Source organism: Pogona vitticeps, chromosome 1 (genome assembly GCF_051106095.1).
Source record: "Pogona vitticeps strain Pit_001003342236 chromosome 1, PviZW2.1, whole genome shotgun sequence".
NCBI classification, from domain to species: Eukaryota; Metazoa; Chordata; class Lepidosauria; order Squamata; family Agamidae; genus Pogona; species Pogona vitticeps.
The window spans coordinates 21744784-21768208 of NC_135783.1; the positions used below are offsets into that span (position 1 = coordinate 21744784).

Here is a 23425-nt window from a genome sequence, read left to right on the forward strand (position 1 = left end):
TTACGTGGAGGAGTTGAAATGTATATACCCACCATAAAATAGTAAATCCCATGTATCATGCAGGATGTCCAGTGTTTAATTCTTGCTTAGCATCTCTGGATAGTTTTTAATATTGGCTTCTTAAGTCTACATTTGCCTTTGGCTTGTCATTAAAGTAGAGGCATCAGAACGTGTTTAATGTGTGTACTTTTAAAGGCTGCTTTGCAGCTTCAAATGTCAGTTTGGATAAAAACACACACAACACCATGGGAGTTCAGGTGACCTTATGCCCACTGGGCACACTGTGAACAGACTATTAGGGGGAGGGGAAAAGAAATCAATATTTTCTCTGATTGTACTTATCAGAAAAGGGCAACCCCTCCCACTGAGAATTGGGAAATAATGTTTGCCCAGTAATTTGGTGACTCATTCTGTTTTCCCAAGAAAGATACATCTAATCTCCATGTTTCAGCAGCTGTTGAAAAGGGGAATTTCATAGCAAAATGCCTACCTAGCTCAACTTCAGAGTCTTGCTACATAAGGATTAAAATCTTGAGTTTAACGCCTGATGTCATCACATGATTCCCTTAAGGTGTTTCATACTCCAGACTCTTCAATTCTCATTTGGGGCACCGGTGGATGATATCTACTATGACTTAGCAAAGCAGAAACTACTTGGATGAGTAGCGAAATGTTTCAACCTAATAAGAAAGAAGTCCAGTTGCCATGCCTCAACTATCAGATAACCTCACCTAGATGACTGAGAATCTTCACAGATCCAGGTGAGGTTATCCACTACTATTATCCTCCGAACTCAGGATCAAAGCTTGGACATGTTCCTTTTTGGATTCACCCCAGAATGCCAGCCAATATGTCCACTAGACATGCTGACTGAGGACTTCTGGGAGCTGCAGTCCAGAAAAGGAGCATTCTCCAACTACACTGTGAATCTGAAAGTTTCTGGTCTGCTTACTTGTTGGGTCTTTTGAGGATGACTGTGTTTAGCAGTATAATTACAATGGGATAAGGATAGGCAAGTACTGTACCTTGGTTTGGAGGTTTACGCTGGTTTGTATGCATGGCACCATAGGTGCCACACATTTCAATCCCTACCTCTCAATTACCCATTCACCAGGTAGAGCATGCTCCTCTCTTCCCCCTGTTCAGCTGTTCGACCAGTCCCCAGCAGTACTACAGATTTGCCTGTCCTGCCTCCTTGTCTGAGTGGGACATCAGCCAAGGAGTTGGGGCAGGTAAGCCTTTGCTCTTCTGGAGACTGGTCACACAGCCAAAGAGGAGGAGGAGAGGACTGCACAACAGCTGGTAAGTGGGGAATCCAGCTAGGGATCGGGGAAACGGAACATGTGGCACCTGTGGAACTGTTCATATGAACCAATACAAACTTTCGAACTGAGGTTCATGCCCATCTCTAGAATGTGACAAAAGAGCAGCTCAACTCAGATTGCTCAAGGCCATGTAGGCTGATTTTTTCTCCCAAAAGACACAGTGGAAAATCCAACTCCTAGCCCCTGGCTCCACAGACAGGTGCTCTAACCCACTGAACAAGTGTGCCAAATGGGAATCAAAAGCCATGTAATGGATTGGAAGTGATGACAATCACAAATGGTCTCAACATGATGAGTGAAACACTAAATATCACCTTGTTCAGATGCCTAGTGTGAACAGAACACCAGACAGAATGGCATCCTTGAAGCTGCTCATTAGTGCTGCTTCTGCATCATGAAAAACCCAGTAAAGTCCCATTTAGCTATTAAATATAAGTCAAAAAAAAATATTGCCATGTGAGAGGAGAAAACTAGAGACAAACATAGGGATTCTTCCAAAATTCTCTTCCTCTGACATAGTCACTATACTTTTAGAGCTCTGGAAAAAAACTTGGCAAGGGGCCACTGCCGAGAAGGCCCGGTTCCTCGTTCTTTCATTCCGGACCTCCCTTGGCGTTAGGCCCCTCAGCCACCTTGCCTGGATAGAACGAGCAACTCTGGCAGAATTGGGTGGGAGAAGGCACTTTGCCAGATATTGAGGTCCTAAACCATTTAGGGCTTTATATGTAATTGTAAGAACTTTGAAATCAACTTGGAAGCAATTGAGGAGCTAATGCAAGGCGGCCAGAGTGGGGGAAATATGATGGTACCTTTTCACCCTGGTCAGAAGTCTAGCTGCCGCATTCTGTACCATCTGAAGTTTCGGCGTCAGTCTCAAAGGCAGCCCGACATAGAGCACATTACAGTAGTCTTATCTTGAGACTACGAGTGCATGTACCCCAAAAACTTCTTAAAGGCAACATACGAGGGTGAAAGATAGGGACGCAGCTGGGCAATCCACTGAATGTGGAAAAGTGCGGAATGGACCAGTGACGACACCGTGGTCTCCATGGGGAGCACCGGGTCCAGATGTACACCCAAACTGCGAACCTCACTCTTAGTGGTAAGAGTCATTCCCCCCCAAATGAGAGGGAGTTTCCCAGACCACTGATGGCTTGGACACCCACCCGAAGGACCTCCATCTTGCCCGGATTCAGCCTCAGTCCATTCAACTACATCCATTGCTGAACAGCCCCCAGGCAGCACTCAAGGGACAAAACAACATCCGCTGTTGTTGGAAAAAGATGTACAGCTATCATCAGTGTACTGATGACACGAAGCCCCACATCCCCTGATGACTCCCTCCCAGTGGCCTCATATAGATGTTAAATAGCGTTGGAGAGATAATCGAGCCCTGCAGAACCCCACAATTGAAAGTCTCTCCAATCTGCACTCTTTGGGGATGGTCCTCCAAGAAGGAACAGAGCCAGGCAAGAACCAGGCCACCCCAACTCGGAGAGCCTCCCCAGGAGAATGTCGTGGTCGACAGCATCAAAGGCGGCTGAGATATCGAGGAGGACCAGCAGAGACATTTTGCCCCTGTTGGCCTCCCTCAGTAGGTCATCAAACAGGGCAACCAATGCCATTTCCGTGCTGTGGCACATCCTGAAGCCCAACTGGAATGGATCCAGGGCATTGGTTTCATCCAGAAGAGCCTGCAGCTGATCGGCCACCACCCTCTCACCTACCTTGCTGAGGAAAGAAACATTGCCAACAGGCCTATAATTACCAATATTGTCCACCGCCAAGCTCGGTTTCTTCTTAATGGACTTAATAACTGTCTCCTTGAGGGCAAGGGGAATCTTGTCCTCCTGGAGAGACCCATTAACTATTGCCGTAGCCCATTCAGATGCTATAGGCCTGGTTGCTTTGATTAGCCAGGCCGGGCAAGGATCAAGGGAGGAGGACATGGTGCAACAGCGATCAAGCACTCTGTCCACCATATCTGACGTCATAGGCTGAAAGTGGCTAAGTCTCATCAGGCTGGACGTCTCTGCTTGATCCACTGTTTTCATATAGGGGCTAAGATCTCGGCAGATGGCCTCCACTTTTGATTTTAAAAAGGCTACAAATTGGTCAGGTGAGGTGCTAGTGGGAAACCAGTCACTATAACTCCGGATAGATTGCGGACTATACGGAAAAGTTCCGCCTGCTGGTTGGAGGCTTCGCTTATCCGGACAGCGAAGTAAGATCGACTAGCAGCCTTCACCTTAGATTGGTACAGGTTACTCACAATCCTGACAGTTATTTGATTATTTTCAGTCGGGTTCCGCCCCCATATGCGCTCTAGCCTTCTCCTATTTCACTTCATTGATAGCAACTCTGGATTAAACCAGGGCGAAGGGCGATCTCTGCGCTGGAGAGGGCATTTAGGTGCGATTGTGTCAACAGCCCTGGTGGCGGCGGCCAGCCAGCTATCAACCAGAGCCTCGACAGGAGCGCCAGTCAAATCAGCCAGAATCCCTCTCATAGTATCCTGGAATCCTATAGGATCCAATAACCTTTGAGGGTGGACCATTAAAACAGATCCTTGCTCCCTGCGGGGAGAGAGAGCCACTGTGAGATTGGATGGATTTCATTTAGAATGAAAAAATAAAAAATAAAATAAATAAAAATAAAAATAAAAATATGTATCTGACAACTGGGGATTATACTTCATCCCTTTAAAACAATTCCAGCCCATAAAAGCTCACAGGATAAAAAAAAATATTAAGGCTTTAAGATGTCACAAAACTCTGGTCATTTTTTCAGTTCCTCTATGTCTTTTGATGCACACACTGATAAAAAGCCATTGTACACTGTGTACACTGATAAAGGAAAACAACAGAAAGATAATGGGGGGAAGAGATTGCACATGTGATTGTATAGAGAGTTTTTCCTTGCAATGTTTAATCAATGCACAAGAGCTCACACATATATCAGTAGAAGAAAAAGACATCAAGATATTTGGCATTGATAACATAGTAAACATGCATCCTGCTGCCCAAGCTCAAGCATGCACACTGGTTAGCACAGTAAAAAGAAGTAACCAGCCTGAAGAAACTGAAAACTGCAGCACACTGTGTATGTGCCAATTTTAGTATTAATTTTAATCGGTTTTATTCTTTGAAGGTTTTTTATTAGCTGCTCAATTATGTTGCATTCTGTTATGGCAATGTGTTGCTTTTATAATATTGTATCCCTATTTACATGAATAGTTTTATGGACACCATTACACATTGTTCTTGAATCTTCTTCCATAGAGAGCTAAAAAATCTGAACTATACTCATTAAACTGGAATTCAGGATAAATACATAAGGACAAACAAATCCATAGACAGTAGCTGGCCAAGGTTTCAGGAGGAATGGAGCTTGATCAGGGCCATAACTAGGCGGAACAATGCCCAGGGTGTGAAATTTAGAGAGTACAACCCTTCTCCCAAACATTCAAGACCCACTTGGCAGCCTGGTCTAATAACACAGGAAATTGGAAGTATATGAGGCTTCTAGTTCTTTTTTGACAAGCTTCGTAGCAAGTAGACCAAGCTGCCAGGGCAGAACAAAGGAAAAGTGGGCAACGTACCAAGCCTAACTGAAGCAGCAGAGGACAGGTTTATCCCAGGTTCAATAATCAGGCCTCCTGCTCAAATGAAGGGCTGGTCTACCTGTATCATGTGGCCATACCAGACATTTCCTGTCAAAGGGCATGTCCACCTGGATCTTGGTAGACCACACCTCTTAGCTAGATGAAAAAAGGGAAGCTTATTAATATATACCCTGTTTCCCCGGAAATAATACAGGGTCTTATATTAAATTTTGCTACAAAAAACACATTAGGGCTTATTTTCAGGGGATGTTTTATTTTACAGTCATGTCATTTTCTGGTTGTGCACAATGGTGGAGGGCAGGGTTTCACTTCACTGGGGGTTATTTTTGGGGTAGGGCTTATATTACGAGCATCCTGAAAAATCATACTAGGGCTTGTTTTCAGGTTAGGTCTTATTTTCGGGGAAACAGAGTATTATATGATGTCCAGAGAAAGAAAGAACACATTTTTATTTGTTTTTGTAGCTCAGTCACTACCACTGATCCCCATGGAGGAAGGGAGGTGCTGGAAGGTGATCAGTGCTGAAATTACTTCTGTATTATTTTCACATTATGAAATTTATTTGAAGTCACATTTTGTACTTCTTCCCAGGTGATAGAATTGCTAGTTATGGCCCTGGACCTGGCAACAGGAACTGAGCTGTCCCCCTTCATGCATCACCATGAACCATTTCTTCCCACAGTAAGGCCTTCTTTCAACCATTCATTTTCAATGGCGACCATAGTTGAAGGGGGCACATTTGAAGCAGGCCACAAACTGGAAACAAATCTTCACACATCACCTTATAAGGTTCATTATGTGACGCATACAAACTTGATTCAGCTGACACTGATCAGCCACAACATTAGAACCACCTGCCTAATACCATGTAGGTCCCCCTCATGTTTCCAAAACAGCTCTGATGCATCAAGACATGAACTCCACAAGACCTCTGAATGTGTCCTGTTTTATCTGACATTAGCAGTAGATCCTGCAAGTTGCAAGGTGAAGCCTCCATGGATCGGATTTGGTATTCCAGCATATCCCATAGATGCTCAATCAGATTGAGATCTAGGGAATTTGGAGGCCAAAGCAACACTTTTGAACACTTTGTCATGTTCCTCAAACAATTCCTGAACTATTTCTGCAGTGTGGCAAGGTGCTTTATCCTGCTATAATAGGCCACTACCATTAGGAAATACCACTGTCATGAAGGGATGTACATGGTCTGCAATAATCTCTAGGAATGTGGTACGTCTTAAAGTAACATCCACATGAATGCCAAAGAACAAGGTTTCCCAGCAGAACATTGCCAGAGCATAACACTGCCTCTGCCAACCGGACTTCTTTCCATAGTGCATCCTACCCTCATCTCTTCCCCAGTTAAATGATACACATGCACCCAGCCATCCACCTGATCTAAAAGAAAGCTAGGCAAGCTTCTTTCATTGTTCCATGGTCTAGTTCTGACATTCATGTAATCATAGGTGCTTTCGACAGTAGACAGGAGTCAGAATGGGCACTCTGACTGTAATATGGCTATGCACCTCCACATGAAGTAAACTGCGATGCTATGTGTTCTGACAGCTTTTTAACATGGCCATCATTGTTTTTCAGCAATGCAAGCTACCGTAGCCCTTCTGTGTGATGGAACCAGACAGGCTAGCCTTCACTCCCCACGTGCATCAATGAGCCTTGGGCATCCGTGACCCTGATGCAAGTTCACTGGTGCAACTCCTTGCACCACTTTTGGTAGGTACTAACCACTGCATACTGGGAACACCCCATAACACTTGCCATTTTGGAGATGCTCTGACCCAGTCATCTACCTTTCACTATTTGGCCTTTGTCAAAGTCACTCAGATCTTGTTCGCTTGCTTCCAACACAGAAAATTCAAGAACTGTTCACTTGCTGCCTAATATATCCCATCCCTTGACAGGTGCCATTGTAACAATATAATCAACGCTATTCACAACTTATCCACAGTTTTAATGTTGTGGCTGATTAGTGTATATTTCTTTCATATTATGTTTATGGCCATGGCCAAGAAAAGGTTGAGAATGGCTGCTTAAGAATGAGTCAGCCACTCTGACAGTAGACTGTGGGCTCAATAAAAAGTCAGCACGTCATTAGCTATTTACTTCCTTATTTTTATGTTTTTACTGCTTCACAGGTGCCAAAACAATCTGTTTGCCTTTGGATAGTACATAGTTGGGGAGAGACAATATTTGCTGCATTGCCTCAGATATCAACATGTCCTAGCCCAGCTGTGGCTCTTATGGATAGGCAGTGAGCATAAAAACAGTGCCAGAATAATCCACAGATTGGCACTAAAGCCCCTCAATGGCTCCAGTCTGCATATACTCTGGTAGAAAACCAACAACTTCAACCTGTGATGGAATAGATTTTCAACCTGTAAATCTGTTGTTTGAACTACAGCTCCCAAAATTCCATGTTGTCCAAAAATACAAATCCACACAATTCTAGATGTATCAATTAAGGAACATGACAGGGTAAATTCATTTACCTCAAAACAAACCTTTACTCCCAGATTTTACCAGAGCCGGGACTTTGAGCACTACATTTTAAAAGGAACTTGTTGTTTCCATTACTTCTCAGCAGCCAGAGTGCCATTATTATTATTCTGGTCAGATAAGTAATTTGTTGATACATTGCTCTGTCATTTAAAAAAGGCTAGAAAAAAATCAGAGTATTTCGGAAATATTTATAAAAATACAAAAGAAAAAAATGATTATTTCCCTGGCCATGTAAGAAAATGGCAAAAATACTGAGACATTTCAGTCAAAAAGTCTCTAAAAATGCATGAAAATGAAGTTAAAAGTAAGTTTTGGAAATAACTAGCTGTTACCTTTGACACCTACCTGTCTGTAACTCAACTATTACTCAGTACATCTAAAATGCACGTTTGCAATTACAGTTACATTTTGGTACTGAATGCTAACTATGCTACTTGTAAATAATTACTTTCAAGCAATGAGTTTTACCAATCATGCCCCAAAAAATCAGTCCAGGAAATAATCCCAACAGTTTAGGCCCATCTTCAGTTTAGGCCCATCTTCGGGTGGTAAAATTGAAAGCCTGCCATAGGCACATTTTGGAACTATTGTCAATCAATATCTGACAAAGGAAATTACTCTCCCCATCCCTTCAGTTTCCGTGAAAAGGCCTGTTCTGACTGCATCTTTTACAACATAAGGATGACTTTTAAAAGACAAAGGACCTACCAGCTGGGGTGGGGAAATCTGGTTAAGGATCACAAAAGATTGCACAGTTCTGAAGAAAGATCTTACATTTTGTAATAACTGCATTGCTAACCATCTGTTGCTCTTGCAGCTTGTGGCAAAGAATTGTAAGAGAAAAGACTCTCAATCGGAACCATCTGTTTTTAAAAAGGGAACCAAAAATAGACATTGGTCAGAGCTGACAAAGAAAGCCAACCTTCCTATACTGAAGGATAGCCATTAGTGGCGCTAAAAAAGAGTATCTAGGCAGTCCTTCTCTATAGTCAAGGAGAACAGGAGAGTCATAGTTACAGAAACATGTTATAATCTCTTTCCTTGGAATGGCTGCCTAATGAGAACCTCCAAAAATGCCAGTTCTTTTTTTATCATCTTTGATGTTTTAGGGTTATCTTTTAAAGATACAAATCAAAAGGCTGTGTCATGGATCATTTTCTTTTCTTTTGGAGAACAGTTTAATTTATATTGGAAATACTATTAGCATAAACGTTCTAAAGGTGCTACATAAACAGAAGTATAGTCAAAGACTATGAAAAGTCTCAGGAAAGTAGAGATGGGAAAGAACAGAGTAAGGGAGGAGTTCTGTGATCTTAAGAATAACTACTTGGTAAAAGTTGGTATGAACATTAAGTCAAGTCTGCAACAAAGAAAGCTTAATCCTGCAACTGTTACAAGTTATATAAATTTGGAAAACTATATTAGCTTTAAAACAAAATTTTTTGTACAATCAGCTTTGAGGTGGCATGAAAGAAAAAAAGTGCTAAGGCACCCTCCTCTGATCACTCAATAAAGATATGAGTCAGAACTGCCCAGGATTTGGAAAAGTTATTTTTGGGGGGCTACAGTTTCGAGAATATGGCCCATGATCATGTTATCTGGTGAATTCTGGAAGCTGGAGTCCAAAAAAGTAATATTTCCAAGTCCAGGATGGACCATCAAACATGGATTGCACTAATAATAATGAACCATGATTTGAGCTTCCAAAACACTCTCTCTGATGCATTATACACATGAAAAGGATCCGCTCATTGAAAGAACTCCATTGTTCTTCAGACAGATGTCATTTAGTGCCCTGACATCTAGACAATGAACATGAGCATATGAGACAGAGAAGTCTACAACCGTAGCCCCCTAACTGGCATGGGGACTGTGCCTTTCCACCAGCAAAAAAAGGCACTAGTAGCAAAACTAATTCTCCAGCCCTCTCAGCCCCTCGTATACCTCCTCAGTCTGCTCCAGAGAGACCTCTCTGGGGGGGGGGGGCATGGGAGATATTTAGGGGAAGAAAGGGAGATTCAGTGCTGCTGTACACACAGGCTTCCAATTTTGTAGTGACTGAAGGTTCAACTCCCCACTGTGCCTCCTGTAAGCAAATGTGGAAGAGACACCAGCTGAGATCACAAAAAGCACATGTGGCTGAAAGGGGTATGCATCACACTACGTCTGCAGCCACAGGTGGCAGGAATGATAGGTTAACCATTTCTGAATAGCTCATAACTAGATAATCCTAGGAAGGTTGCCCTAAGATAGAATCAACTTGGTAGCACATAACACTGATTACTAGGTAAGTGGCTATTTTAGAGACTATCTTAGCCTCAATTCCTAATCTTTAAAATGGAAACAACAGTGACTTGCTCCATGCATTTCCATGACTATCTTATCCTCAATTTCCCACCATTAAAATGGGAATAATAGTGACTTACTACATTGAACCATTAAGAGGGAAAAAAAGTACATGAACTGGGTGGGTCCAGGGAACAAAGTTCTCTCCATACAATCCTACAGAAACTGCACAGATGGCGACAAATGTGATTTTAAAAAAATAAGTAAAACAGAAGTCGCTATATATCCACTTCTGGTTTTGAATAATGTTAATTTTTTGGCGTTAAACTTGAGGGTGTGTGTGTGTGTGTGTGTGTGTGCGCGCGCGCGCGTGCGTGCGTGTTACAGAAACCACATCTAGCCTCAAAGCACCATTGTGCTTTTTCCTGCATCTTGATATAAAGACCAAATAACACCAGGATATTAACAAGAGTATTGGGACAATATTGGCACCTTTCTCCCAGAATCCTAGATGCAACTCAATTATCTGTATAGCACTTAACAATTCATTCAGTTTGCCACTTCCCTTCTTGACACTGAGTCTTAGAAGTAGGCCTTATGGCCACAACATCTAACCTAAATCTTTATATGCCCCACCACCACTACCAAAATTGGGCTAAAGCTTCTAGTGTAAGGTCTCCTAGTATACTCTGTCCCAAAATGTAAAGTAGAGGCTCGCTTGTCTAGAACATTAAGCTAATACCATTTGATTTCTAGCAAAGCCAACTGGGAAGAAGAAAACCTAGTGGTTCCTTGAGTCTGGAAATAGCGAAGACTAGCCGCCTAGAGTGGACTAGCCGCCTAGAGTGGACTTATAGTCCAGATAGGCGGGATATAAATTAAATAAATAAATAAATAAATAAATAAACAAACATCAACTCAGATATCTGTATTTGCTTTATTCATGAGTTGATTTTAATGTTAATTCTATTCTAGATGTGCACAGTCCAGAAGCAAAAGAATACAGGTGACCAAATGTTACTGATTTGTTGTTTGGTCGTTAAGTCATGTCTTTGTGATCCCATGGACCAGAGCACGCCAGACCCTCCTGTCTTCCACTGCGTCCCGGAGTTGGGTCAAATTCATGTTGGTCGCTTCGATGACACTGTCCAACCATCTCGTCCTCTGTCGTCCCCTTCTCCTCCTGCCTTCACACTTTCCTAACATCAGCGTCTTTTCCAGGGAGTCTTCTCTTCTCATCACAAAATATATGCCTAGCGTCTCTTTTTCCCCCTGTACCATCTAACCTGACAAAAAGCTCTGGACAATGTGAAAGTGATGTTTTGGTTGGTTCTAATAAATATATTGCCAGACTATGCATTTTGGGAGGGGTTGCTAATGGTTCTTTGTTGCTTTCCTCACCTCTCAGGGTGTGACTACACTGGCATGCATACTCAATTTGATCTGTTTTAGATTAAAACAAATCAGATTAAATTGCTGTTACCGTCCACACAGAGAAATGTTTAATTGTCATGTTTAATTGCACACAAACTGGTGTAAACTGAATATCTGCCAAAAAAGAAAAAAAAAGAGAGAGAAATGCCCCTGCCTACCAAACAACAAATAAACATGGAAACCAGCTGAACTGATTATCATTTAAGTGTACACTAGTATTTAAGTCAGTGGGAAATTTCTGAATATCGATTAGCATTTAAGTTGTTAGGGAAAACATTGCCTCTAACCATGCCAACACCTGCACAATACAATATTTGCCAATATGGTTCTCCCCCCAACCCCAATTTCAGTTTTCCCAATCATGAAGTCTTAGAAACCATCCTAAATATCTTTTTGGCAACCAAAAAAGCAACTAGATTCCACCTTTGGAAAAACGTGTAACTGTAGAATTACACATGCACAAAGAATGACATTTCCCATTTACTTCTGCAAAATAAAAACCTGTCACTACAGCTGCTGAATGAAATAAGCTTTCAAAGTTTGATCAGCAAATGCGTTGCTTATTTTCTGCTCCATGGAGCTTTGAATACTTCCAGAAGATCTAGTTATCTTCAATATGAACTTTTGATGTGTGTGCCCCTAAGCACACTCTCACCCACTCACATTTTTTTCTATAGCCATAAACCACTGTTTCCAAGATTCTGAACAAGAAGTCAATCTCTGAGATGAGGTGGGTATATCACAGGCAGTCCTTCAGTCTCGAGAGATTATGGTAATGTGCTCTGTATGGACTTCAATGCTGTATGTGAAGCTGGAGTGTCCTCTCCAGAGCAAGAAGCCTGGGTAGAATAATATGGAGGATAGACTGTTACCCAAGCAGCAAATCCCTCCTCTCCACATCGCTGAAATAGTCCAATGGAAAGGCAAGAGCCAATACAACTGGTTCCAGCGGTGTCGCAGGAGTTGCCAGAACAACATGAACTGGCTCCGGGACTCCAGCTCCGGATTTTGCCTCGAGGTTTACTCCTGAAGCCTTTTCCAGGAATGGATATAGCCCAGTGGTCAGGAAACAGGGGTAAATTACCCCAAATGGGGTAAAAATGAAAATCCTGGGGGTAATGAGGATGGTTACAGCAGGCATTTTACCCCCAGGCATTTTATTTCCGACTATGCTGTATGTAGGCAGGTGTTCCATTGCAGGGAGAGCGAGCCCTGGCGAAGAACTGCACAGGGCACCCACCTGCCCTCCTCGCCTCCAAAGTGGGGGGGGGGGAGGGCGGCGTACCAGGCCAGCTGGACTCTTTGCCCGGCAGAACCCTGGCTGGGGCTCTCCTTCCTGCCCACGCCCACCTGCCTGGAGCGCTGGTGAGAAAGCCCCCTTCCCATCCCGCCTCACCTGAGCTCATGGCCAGTGGACCTCCTGGCCCTGCAGTGCCCGCCTCCCCTCGCCAAGGACGCACTTTTCCAGCGGTGTGGCGGCTCCAGATTGGCTACCCAGACAATGGCTACAGGTCCTGGGCGAGCACAGAGGCGGGGCGGGGGTTGGCCTCAGACAGCAGACGGCAAGAGCCAAGGGGGGAGGTAATGTCAACGTATATAAATTTTTTTGTGGGGTAAAAGGTAAAAAAGTTCCCTGACCCCTATAGCCACAAGGCAGTGGAGGTTTGAAATCAGAGTTTTCCTTCTCCTAGATGGGCTGCCTTCCAAGGCTGACAAGTCCCACCTACCCAGGCTGCTCCCTCGCTGCATGGGTGGTGGCGGCGCCTCCTCCTTCTCCTCATGGCATGTTAGAAGTATATAAAATTTGTTAATTTTGTGAAGAAAAACTTTAATCAGGTTTCTTTGGATGAATCCAAAGTTGCTTTATTTATACATATGGTGAAGTATGGCAGGTTACTTCATTCTGCAGAAATAGATTGTGATTGGTTGCAACACTCTATCTCAACTGTTTTCATTATGTGTTATGATTTTCATAAGTGGAACAAATGTGAGGTGGGTATTTTAGTGTATTTTATAACACGGTTGTTGTGGGTTTTCCGGGCTGTTTGGCTGTGTTTTTAAGGTTTTTCTTCCTAACGTTTTGCCAGTCTCTGGCATCCTCAGACGACAGGAGTCAAAACTCTGTGCTCTGGTGCAGTTTGTTGGATGCATTAGACCCTCGACTTACAAAGGTCCCTATTTATGAAAATTTTGAGGTACGAAAAGCTCCGGCCACAAAATTTTGGTTTGACTTGCAGCTGGAGCTTCGACCTATGAAAGGCAGGGGGAAAGGGTGGGAAATTCAAATCTGCCCCCACTGCCCTCTGCCTCCCATCCCCACTGCCCTATGTCTCCCATCCCCGTTGCGCTCTGCCTCCTGTCCCCACGGCAGGGGGCAGGGGGTGCAGCTTTGGAAGCCTAGGAAGCCGGAAGCCACTCCGCGCCCACTGTGTCATGAGTTCAGCCAAAGATCCAGAACCTGAGGGGTTAACTACAGCTGAGGAGAATGCTGAGTGATTAGAAGTCCAGACAGCTGAATTACCACCAGATTCTCCTCCCCCAGTAGCCAGGGTAAGGGCTAGACTTCATCAAAGACTTCTGACGCAAAGGTCAGAGGATGACCTGAATGCTGCCTGCAGAAACATCCGGTCAGCTAGTCCTGAGTATTGACAGGATCAAAAGGGTTCCAGCAGTTCAACGACTGTATCACTATATAATCAGCTCCTAGATGGCTGGGAAGCTCATGGAAGCAACAAGTCAATTCCTCAGACTCGTATCCACACTCCTGCTCATCTTGGACCTTGTCTTCTGGATCCTCAGCTTTGGTCCCTGACTTCTGACTAGTTTGTGTTTTGCCTCTGGCATTTTGGTATCTGTTTTGCGTCTAGTACTTCTGACATTGGACTGGTTTATTGGACTCTTGCCTGTTAAAACCCCTGGGAACGTGACACGCTGCTGGCTTTCCGGGCTTCCAAACTCCCTCTGCTGCCTTCTGCCTCCTGTTTCTGTGGGGACAGGAGGAAGAGGGCAATAGGGACTGGAGACAGAGGGCAGCGGAAGAGGTTTGAAAGCCCAGGAAGCCGAAAGCCGGCAGGGGGCGCAGAGTTGCTTTCGGCTTCCCGGGCTTCCAAAGCTGCACGCGCTACCCTCTGTCTCCTGTCCCCAGTGCCCTCTGCCTCCCGTCCCTGCAGGGATGGGACGCAGAGGGCAGCAGGGACAGAAGGCAGAGAGTGCAACTTTGGAAGCCCAGGATTTTTTTTTCTTTGTCTGGAACGGATTAAATGGTTTTCAATGCATTCCTATGGGAAATGAAACCTCGACCTACGGACTTTTTGACTTGCGGCCACCATTCCAATACAGATTAATTCCGTAAATCGAGGGTCCACTGTATTTGAGTGTTCATAGTTGTGAGATCAGCTTTTGTCTTTTTCAGGAGATTGGTGTGATGATGGTGATTAGCATGTTTTTTGTTGTGAGTGTATTGTTGTGATAAGGGGGAGAGATGATCTGTCACTATCATTGATGCGTGTCATTAGCTGGTCTTTTTTGCGCAGTGATCATCGGTCCTTGTGGCTGGGTAGAGCTCGTTGACCTTTTGTAGACTGTATTTTTCAGTGCTGGGAGCCAGGCTTTATTGAGTTTTAGACTATCTTATAACATTTTCAGAATGCTACAATTTTACTTAGTTTTTCTAAATGAGCAATACAGAGCCATATATTTAGATGAACATTAGCAGTAGTGCCAACACAAAAAACTTTACATCATTAAGATGAGTTAATTCATAAAGTTTAAACTATTGAAAAATGTGGTATCTTACTTAATTTAATAGTCAATTCACTGCACTGTTAAACCTCAAAGTCCTATTCAAGCATGAAGAAATGCATACAATAATCATGTGAAAAGGAAGCTCTGGCCCTGATGCCGCCATCATTACTTCCATCACCCTCCTGCACTTATAAGGTGTTTTGCTCTCCTCTGTTATTTGTGGGGCCTCTCCACTTCAGTAAAAACACTTGAAAATTTCTCCACATGTGTAAAATATCCACAGATAGTGGAGCTCTCTCTCTTCAGACTTAACACCCTTCAAATATAGGACGGCACTAAAACCAGGGCTTGAGGGGGCAAAGCTATGGTGCTTGCTTCTTTGTGCATTCTACATGGCTAATGCCTCAGTGTAGCTAAAATACTACTACTGGAAATGAGTGTAATAGTCAGTAACAACAGCAAAGAAAGAACTGTGCCATTTGTCGCTCTATTTCTTAAAACAATGCATTTCATAAAGAGTTCCAATAAATTCTATTTCAAATTAATAGCATCTAACTTCAAGATCTTCCATACTCTTAACAATGGTTCTGTGGGATCTATGTGGATTGGAACCACCAAAGACAATTAGGGGAGTGTTAAACCTTCCCACCACCTCTTTGTTTTAAGTTTGCTATGAACACAGGGGCTAAAAAAGAGGGAAATCCCATATTGGTGCCAAAGTAGGGCTCTCCGTTTTTAGCACGGGCCCTCCAAATTCACTAGAGGTAGTTTAACCCTCCCCCTCAATGTACACTGTGGATTAGTTCCAAATTGCACCCACACACATGCTTATAAGTAGAAAAGGAGGCTCTTACAGCTGGATGCTATACATTTAATGTAGACCCACAAAATCCTAAATCTAGACCCGCAGAATCCTAAACCAGTCATTCAAGTTTATGAAAGACCAAAGAAAATAAAAGTTCCAAAGAAATTTCAAGTCTCAGGTTAGAGTGCAAATTTAGAGAAGTTTGGAAATATGACAAATATTTTGTCACCAATTTGTCACTCCAAGTTCTCCTGTTCCCTTCCAATTCCAGTCTTAAAACTGGAAATTTGAAGAAAAACCAACTAGATTGTGAACAATGTTTTCTCTTCATATAAGAAGTAAAACTTATTTTAAAAGGATGGTTATTGCTTTAGATGCACCTTACTCCCCCAAATGACTTATCATAATATACAGAATACCTAGTTTTAGGTAATTCAGTCCCTAGAAGTCAGTTCTGACTTGACTGCACATATTGTAGACACATACAATTAAAAATCAATTTTTGTTAGGCTAGGTAGATATTACACCTTAACAAAGTAAGGTGGAAATGGTTCAAAAGAGGCATCATTACAGTACTTAAACCTTACAGTCTCATCCACATGTCAATTTAAGGAAACTACTGGTGGGGAGGAGGGATGTATTCTTTTCTGTTAGATGCTAATTATGGCAATCACTTAAAATTCTGAATAAGCAGAATTTCCTTTTTCCTTACTACAAAGCTGATGGTTTCAGTTTTAACTTTGGACAGTTTTCATCTTTTTTCCTGATTCTCAAAGGCCATATGTTTAATACTATAGATTGCAATTCCATTTCTAGAACTGGATAAGTATATAATCATTGTTTGAATAAAACTAAAGCTTTGTACTTTTAAAAAGTACAGCTGATAGTATGATTTTCTGTTCCAGCTAAACTATACATAATACATTTAATACTTTTAAAATAGCAAAGTGTAGAACTGACAGAAATAATTATCATGGTCCTATATACCAGAGTCGAGTAAAACACAGCCCCTCAAATGTTGGGCTGCAATGCGCCACATCCCACACCACATGTTATACTGTTAGGCCCAATGGGGGTTGCAGTACAGCAACATTTAGAGGATCACAAGTTGCCTACCCCACTGTGCAAATACTGCAGTCTGGTCAGATGCAAAAGAGAACAGGGATTCTGCATCTTAATAGCTGTATAGAAGGGGAAGGTTCAACAGGTAAAATTCCTTCTGTACAACTTCAAAAGTTGTTCCAGCTCTATTCTCTTTTCCACCAATTACCCTAGGTTCTTCTTTTAAGTGTGGATTCTTATGTAGCCAAAACTGCACCATTCACTCTGAAGAAAAAGGTTATCAACATACCTAGGGAAAAAACAAGATCTGTGGAAGTACAAATAAGAATTTTTTAGGAAAAAAAGTCCTAAGAAAGACAACAGAAAAAGATACTGAGTATGCTCAGTAGGCAAGACATACTGCCAAGTGTAAAAAAAAAAAAAACCCAAACAAACTGCTGGAGATACTGACATCAAAAGATGGCTTTCTTCTCATGTTTTCGTAGAAAACACAACTTGAAAGTGTTCATCTAGTCTGAAATAATTGTCCTGAATAGATTTCAGTTTTCTGACTGGTTAGGTTCACCCAAATGAGTTCAGAAAACAGTACCCAAAATTAAATCAGAGATGTTCGCATTTGATCACTTCACTATGCAGCCATATCTCATCATTTCATCTTTAGGCCATGCTGGATCTTGGCAATTCAGTTGTATGCTTTAACCTTAGTAGTACAGAACGAGTACTGCAATATCAAATTGATATCCTAGTTCTTCACTGGATGGGTTTCTTTGGAAGAAGAAGCCCTAACTGGGCATAGGGTCAGGACAGAAGTGATACAGGAAGAACGGTAGATTAGGGAAAGATTGGCAAAAAGAACCTCCGTGTTTGTGTGCAAAAGCCAGACAGTAAAGAAAGCTGACAGGGAAAAAATTGTTCCGTTTGAAATGTGTTCTGGAGCAGAGCTTTGCAGATACCTGGACTGCCAGAAAGACAAACAAGTGGGTCCTAGATCATATCAAGATCAAATCAATCATGAACTCTCTCTGGAGGCAAAAATGTTGAAGCTGAGGCTGTCCAACTTAGGGCACATTATGAGAAGACAAGAAAACACAATTCTCTGGAAAAGACAATAATGCCAGGAAATGTTGAAGGCAGCAAAAAAGAGGAAGACCACATACAAGATGGACTGACTTTATAGAAGAAGCTAGGGGGCAGTTGAGGAGAACACATTTTAGAGATTGCTCATTTACAGGGTCATCATGAGTCAGAGACAGCTTGATGGCACATCACAACAATGAAGTAATGTTATGGTATAATGGATAGTGATATAATGGATAGAGCGACAGACTAGGACTCCAGAGACGTCGATTCAAATCCCCACTCAGCAATGGAAACACTGGGGGTAAAACTGATAAAACTTTTCCTTAAATATCTCACTTACCTTGAAAGTCCTATTAAAATCATTATAAGTGGGTTCCAGCTTGACGGCACATAATAACAACAAACAAAACCTTACCTAACTCACAAGAAGTGTTGCTAACCACCTGCCTGCACATAGCCAAGGGTCACAAGGCAATTCTGGAAGAAAATCTGGCAAAACTACTCTGATGGGAAATACTACTTCTTCAAATCATGTGACTAAGTCTAAATATGGATTTTATTCCAGTCCCATAAAGATGAGTTAATCCTGAAAAATCCTTAATACTGATGTGAAAGAGTGAAAGAAAACCAATGTTAGAAACATGCTAAAAATAAAGATTGGGAAAAATCCCCTGAACCAGCCTGGCTTCAAGCCAGTAAAAACTTGTGATGAGTCAGAGGTCGAGAACTACAGAGTTGCAGTCTATAAATTTAGAGGAAGCTAGCCTTCGTTATCAAAGGACAGGCTTTTGACTTGTCTTGTGACCTTATAGAGCAGATCATTTGACCTCAGCAGACTGCATTTCCTTTCCACTGACGAACAATCTATTTAATAGTTTTTAACTTACAATAGATTCCCCTGCTTTCGTGCATCCTATGTTTTTTACATCCATTTATATTCTGTTTGGAACTGTAGAGTATTATTATTATTATAATTTTATTGCAGATAATTTTAAACACTAATTCCATGGAAAGGCAAGTAGGATAAAACAATTAATAAACATGCTTTAATTATCTTCAGCTTTCATGTAGCTCTTCATATCAAAATAACTGTTCAGATTGCTAACACCTTGGGACACATCATGATCTTTCAAAGATCAATGGATGTATACAGTGGTGCCTCGCATAGCGAGGTTAATCTGTTCCGGATTAACCTGTGCTATAGCGAAATGGTTCCTATGGCTTTAAAACTCACCGTTAAGCGATCTTCCTCCATAGCGCCGCCATTTTCGCGCCCTCAGTAAGCGAGGGCAGGGCGCGAAAATGCGGCGCGGACCTTCCGCCGGCCATTTTGGAACCGCCAATCAGCTGTTCTCCCCCGCTTCGCTATGTGATATTCGCTAAGCGAATCGCTTAGCGAATATCGCAAAGCGAAAAAACGCCATCGGTACCATCGCTGAGCGAATGCTCCAGCGATGGCCCAGAGCGCCTCGTTAAGCAATTTAATCGCTCAACGGGGCGCTCGTTAAGCGAGGCACCACTGTATATCCATTCTTTACAATGGTATATATTTTTCAAATATAGACCATGAAATATATATACCATGAAAAATGTATATATTTATAATGTATATATCCATTCTTTACAATGAATATACTCGTTCTCTACTACTAAGGTTAAAGCATATAACTGAATTGCCAAGATCCAGCAGGGCCTAAAGATGAAATGATAGAGATTTAGGGTGTGCCAATACAGCCCAATCCCCTTCATGGGAGATTAGGAAAAACCACTGGGCCACTCAGGTATAATCTAAACCAAATCCCTTATGAATACACAGTGGAAGTAAAGAACAGATTTAAGGAACTAGATTTGGTGGACAGAGTGCCTGAAGAACTTTGGATAGAGGCTCGTAACATTGTCCAGGAGGCAGCAACGAAAAACATCCCAAAGAAAAGGAAATGCAAGAAAGCAAAGTGGCTGTCCAACGAGGCCTTACAAACAGCAGAGAGGAGAAGGGAAGCAAAATGCAAGGGAGATAGGGGAAGTTACAGAAAATTGAATGCAGACTTCCAAATAATAGCAAGGAGAGACAACAGGGCCTTCTTAAATGAACATTGCAAAGAAATAGAGGAAAATAACAGAAAAGGAAAAACCAGAGATCTGTTCAGGAAAATTGGAGATATTAGAGGAACATTTTGCGCAAAGATGGACATGATAAAGGACAAAAATGGGAGGGACCTAACAGAAGCAGAAGACGTCAAGAAGAGGTGGCAAGAATACACAGGGGAATTATATCAGAAAGATTTGGATATCCCGGACAACCCAGACAATGTAGTTGCTGACCTTGAGCCAGACATCCTGGAGAGCGAAGTCAAGTGGGCCTTAGAAAGCCTGTCTAACAACAAGGCCAGTGGAGGTGATGGCATTCCAGTTGAACTATTTAAAATCTTAAAAGACGATGCTGTTAAAGTGCTACATTCAATATGCCAGCAAGTTTGGAAAACCCAACAGTGGCCAGAGGATTGGAAAAGATCAGTCTACATCCCAATCCCAAAGAAAGGCAGTGCCAAAGAATGCTCCAACTACCGTACAATTGCACTCATTTCACACGCTAGCAAGGTTATGCTCAAAATCCTCCAAGGTAGGCTTCAGCAGTATGTGGACCAAGAACTCCCAGAAGTACAAGCTGGATTCCGAAGAGGCAGAGGAACTAGAGACCAAATTGCTAACCTGCGCTGGATTATGGAGAAAGCCAGAGAGTTCCAGAAAAATATCTACTTCTGCCTCATTGACTATGCAAAAGCCTTTGACTGTGTCGACCACAGCAAACTATGGCAAGTTCTTGAAGAAATGGGAGTGCCTGACCACCTTATCTATCTCCTGAGAAACCTAAATGTGGGACAGGAAGCAACAGTTAGAACTGGATATGGAACAACTGATTGGTTCAAAATTGGGAAAGGAGTACGACAAGGCTGTATATTGTCTCCCTGCTTATTTAACTTATATGCAGAATACATCATGCAGAAGGCTGGACTAGAGGAATCCCAAACCGGAATTAAGATTGCCGGAAGAAATATCAACAACCTCCGATATGCAGATGATACCACTCTGATGGCAGAAAGTGAAGAGGAATTAAAGAACCTTGTAATGAGGGTGAAAGAGGAGAGTGCAAAAAACGGTCTGAAACTCAACATCAAAAAAACTAAGATCATGGCCACTGGTCCCATCACCTCCTGGCAAATAGAAGGGGAAGATATGGAGGCAGTGTCAGATTTTATCTTCCTGAGCTCCATGATCACTGCAGATGGAGACAGCAGCCACGAAATTAAAAGACGCCTGCTTCTTGGGAGGAAAGCGATGACAAATCTTGACAGCATCTTAAAAAGCAGAGACATCACCTTGCCAACGAAAGTCCGAATAGTCAAAGCTATGGTTTTTCCTGTTGTGATGTATGGAAGTGAGAGCTGGACCATAAAGAAAGCAGACTGCCGAAGAATTGATGCCTTTGAATTGTGGTGCTGGAGGAGGCTCTTGAGAATCCCCTGGACTGCAAAGAGAACAAACCTATCAATTCTAAAGGAAATCAACCCTGAGTGCTCACTGGAAGGACAGATCCTGAAGCTGAGGCTCCAGTACTTTGGCCTCTCATGAGAAGAGAAGACTCCTTGGAAAAAACCTTGATGTTAGGAAAGTGCGACGGCAAGAGGAGAAGGGGACGACCGAGGATGAGATGGTTGGACAGTGTCTGCGAAGCAACCAACATGAATTTGACACAACTCCGGGAGGCAGTGGAAGATAGGAGGGCCTGGCGTGCTCTGGTCCATGGGGTCACGAAGAGTCGGACATGACTAAACGAATACAGCCCAATAATCCCAGCCTGGATCAGTCTAGACTCTAGAGAATGCTAAATAGGATTGCTTTCAGATGCAGTATGTCATTTGAGGCAATCCATGAATATGCAAGGACCGAATGCACTGCACTTCACGTGATCCTGTTCAGAATGATCTAGACTGCTTTTTCTCTTTAAAACTCTATGGTCTATCTCAATGTGTGACCATCTTTAAAGGGAAAGAAAACAAAAACAAAAATGCTCCTCCTGTCTGGTTGTTGTGGGTTTTTCGGGTTCTTTGGCCGTGTTCTGTTCTTCCTAACGTTTCACCAGTCTCTGTGGCCGGCATCTTTAGAGGACAGCACTCTGTGCTCTGGTGTAGTTGGCTTGGGAGTCGAGTATTTATGGCTGTGAGATGGGCTTTTGTCTTTTTCTGTAGATGGGTGATTAGTGTGTCTTGTTGTGGGTGTATTGTTGTGATAAGAAGGAGATTATCTGTCACTGTGGTTGATGGGTGTCATTAGCTGGTCTTTTGTGTGCAGTGATCCCCGGTCCTTGTGGCAATTAGACATCAAAATTTAAACAAAGATAAAAAACAATTTTAATATACTATGTTTTAAAATCTTTATGTTTAATAAAACAAAGCATTCCTGACATACGTATTGCTTTCAAATCTGCCTGAAAAGGGAGGTCTCTTTACCTGAGATGGAAGGATAAGAGGGACGGGGCCAACCTTCTTGGAGCAGTACGTTCCAAAGTCCAGGAGAAACAACTGAGAAGGCCAGTTCTTGTCTCCTCACCAAACAAGCTTGGGAACGTGGTGGAACTGAGAGAAAGAGCCTTCCCCAGAATATCTTAAAAGCTGAGAAGGCTCATATAGGGTCATACAATCCTTCAAAGAGCCTAGACCCAACCCGAATAAGGGCTTTATAGGTCATCATGAAAAATACCCAGCAGTATTGATTAGAGATGGGGGTATTCGTATACAAATATGAATACCCCCGCACAGGTGGTGTTAACGAGGGTCCAGCCCCATGCGGCCGGACGATCCACTCACCAATCCGACGTGGACAGCGCAATTCTACAAATGGCTCCACAGCATGCGATCCACTCGCCACTCTTTGACCTTGCAGCGAGGCTTGTCCTCCTGCCTCCTGCCAGGAGTAGCAAACGGATCACACGCTGCGGAGCCATTCATAAAATTGCATCGTCCGTGGCAGATTGGTGAGTTGACCATCCAGTCCCATGGGGCTGGACCCTTGTCAACACCACCTATGTGGGAATATTTGTATTTGTATATGAATACCCCCATCTCTAGGATTGATACATTTAAACATCGTTCTATCAGTTTTCATTTGCCCCAGAAGCAGTGTTTTTGTAAAACTCAAGAATCTGATGTGTTCAAAAGTCAATCCATCCCCAAATACTTTAACTTGAATCTTACTGTCAGCCCCAACCAGAAGCGATCAAATGAATCCACTGTTTAGTGGTAGAACAACATATACCGATGCTACTTTTTCCTAAAATCATTACACTAAAAATTGAGGGGCATCTTATGCACAGAAGTAAGCTGAGAGCACAGAGGGAACAAACCGGCCCGTACCTTGCATCTGTAAACAGGCTTCCTTCAATCACAAGGCTTATCTGCCTCCAATCAGGAGGCTTAGCTTCCTACAGTCAGTAAACTTGGCTTCCTCCAATCATGAGCCTTATGGATGCTGAACAAACCAACTGGGGCA

The 23425-nt window shown here is 42.7% G+C and overlaps 1 protein-coding gene and 1 long non-coding RNA gene across 5 annotated transcripts in view; one reads left to right on the forward strand and one right to left on the reverse strand.

Moving 5' to 3' along the window:
- The window catches only part of LOC140704322 (uncharacterized), a 27983-nt gene extending 16306 nt beyond the window's left edge, over positions 1 to 11677 (forward strand). Inside the window, exons 2-4 of one of the 3 annotated variants that reach the window (XR_013540287.1) lie at positions 572 to 761; positions 5542 to 5631; positions 6547 to 11677. This is a non-coding gene — a long non-coding RNA (uncharacterized LOC140704322). Of the gene's footprint in view, positions 1 to 571; positions 762 to 797; positions 5632 to 6546 lie in introns of those variants that run through there. The other 2 variants (XR_013540288.1, XR_013540286.1) reach the window with 2 other exon arrangements.
- The window catches only part of RHOQ (ras homolog family member Q), a 63086-nt gene that overhangs the window by 35545 nt on the left and 4116 nt on the right, over positions 1 to 23425 (reverse strand). The window lies entirely within an intron of this gene.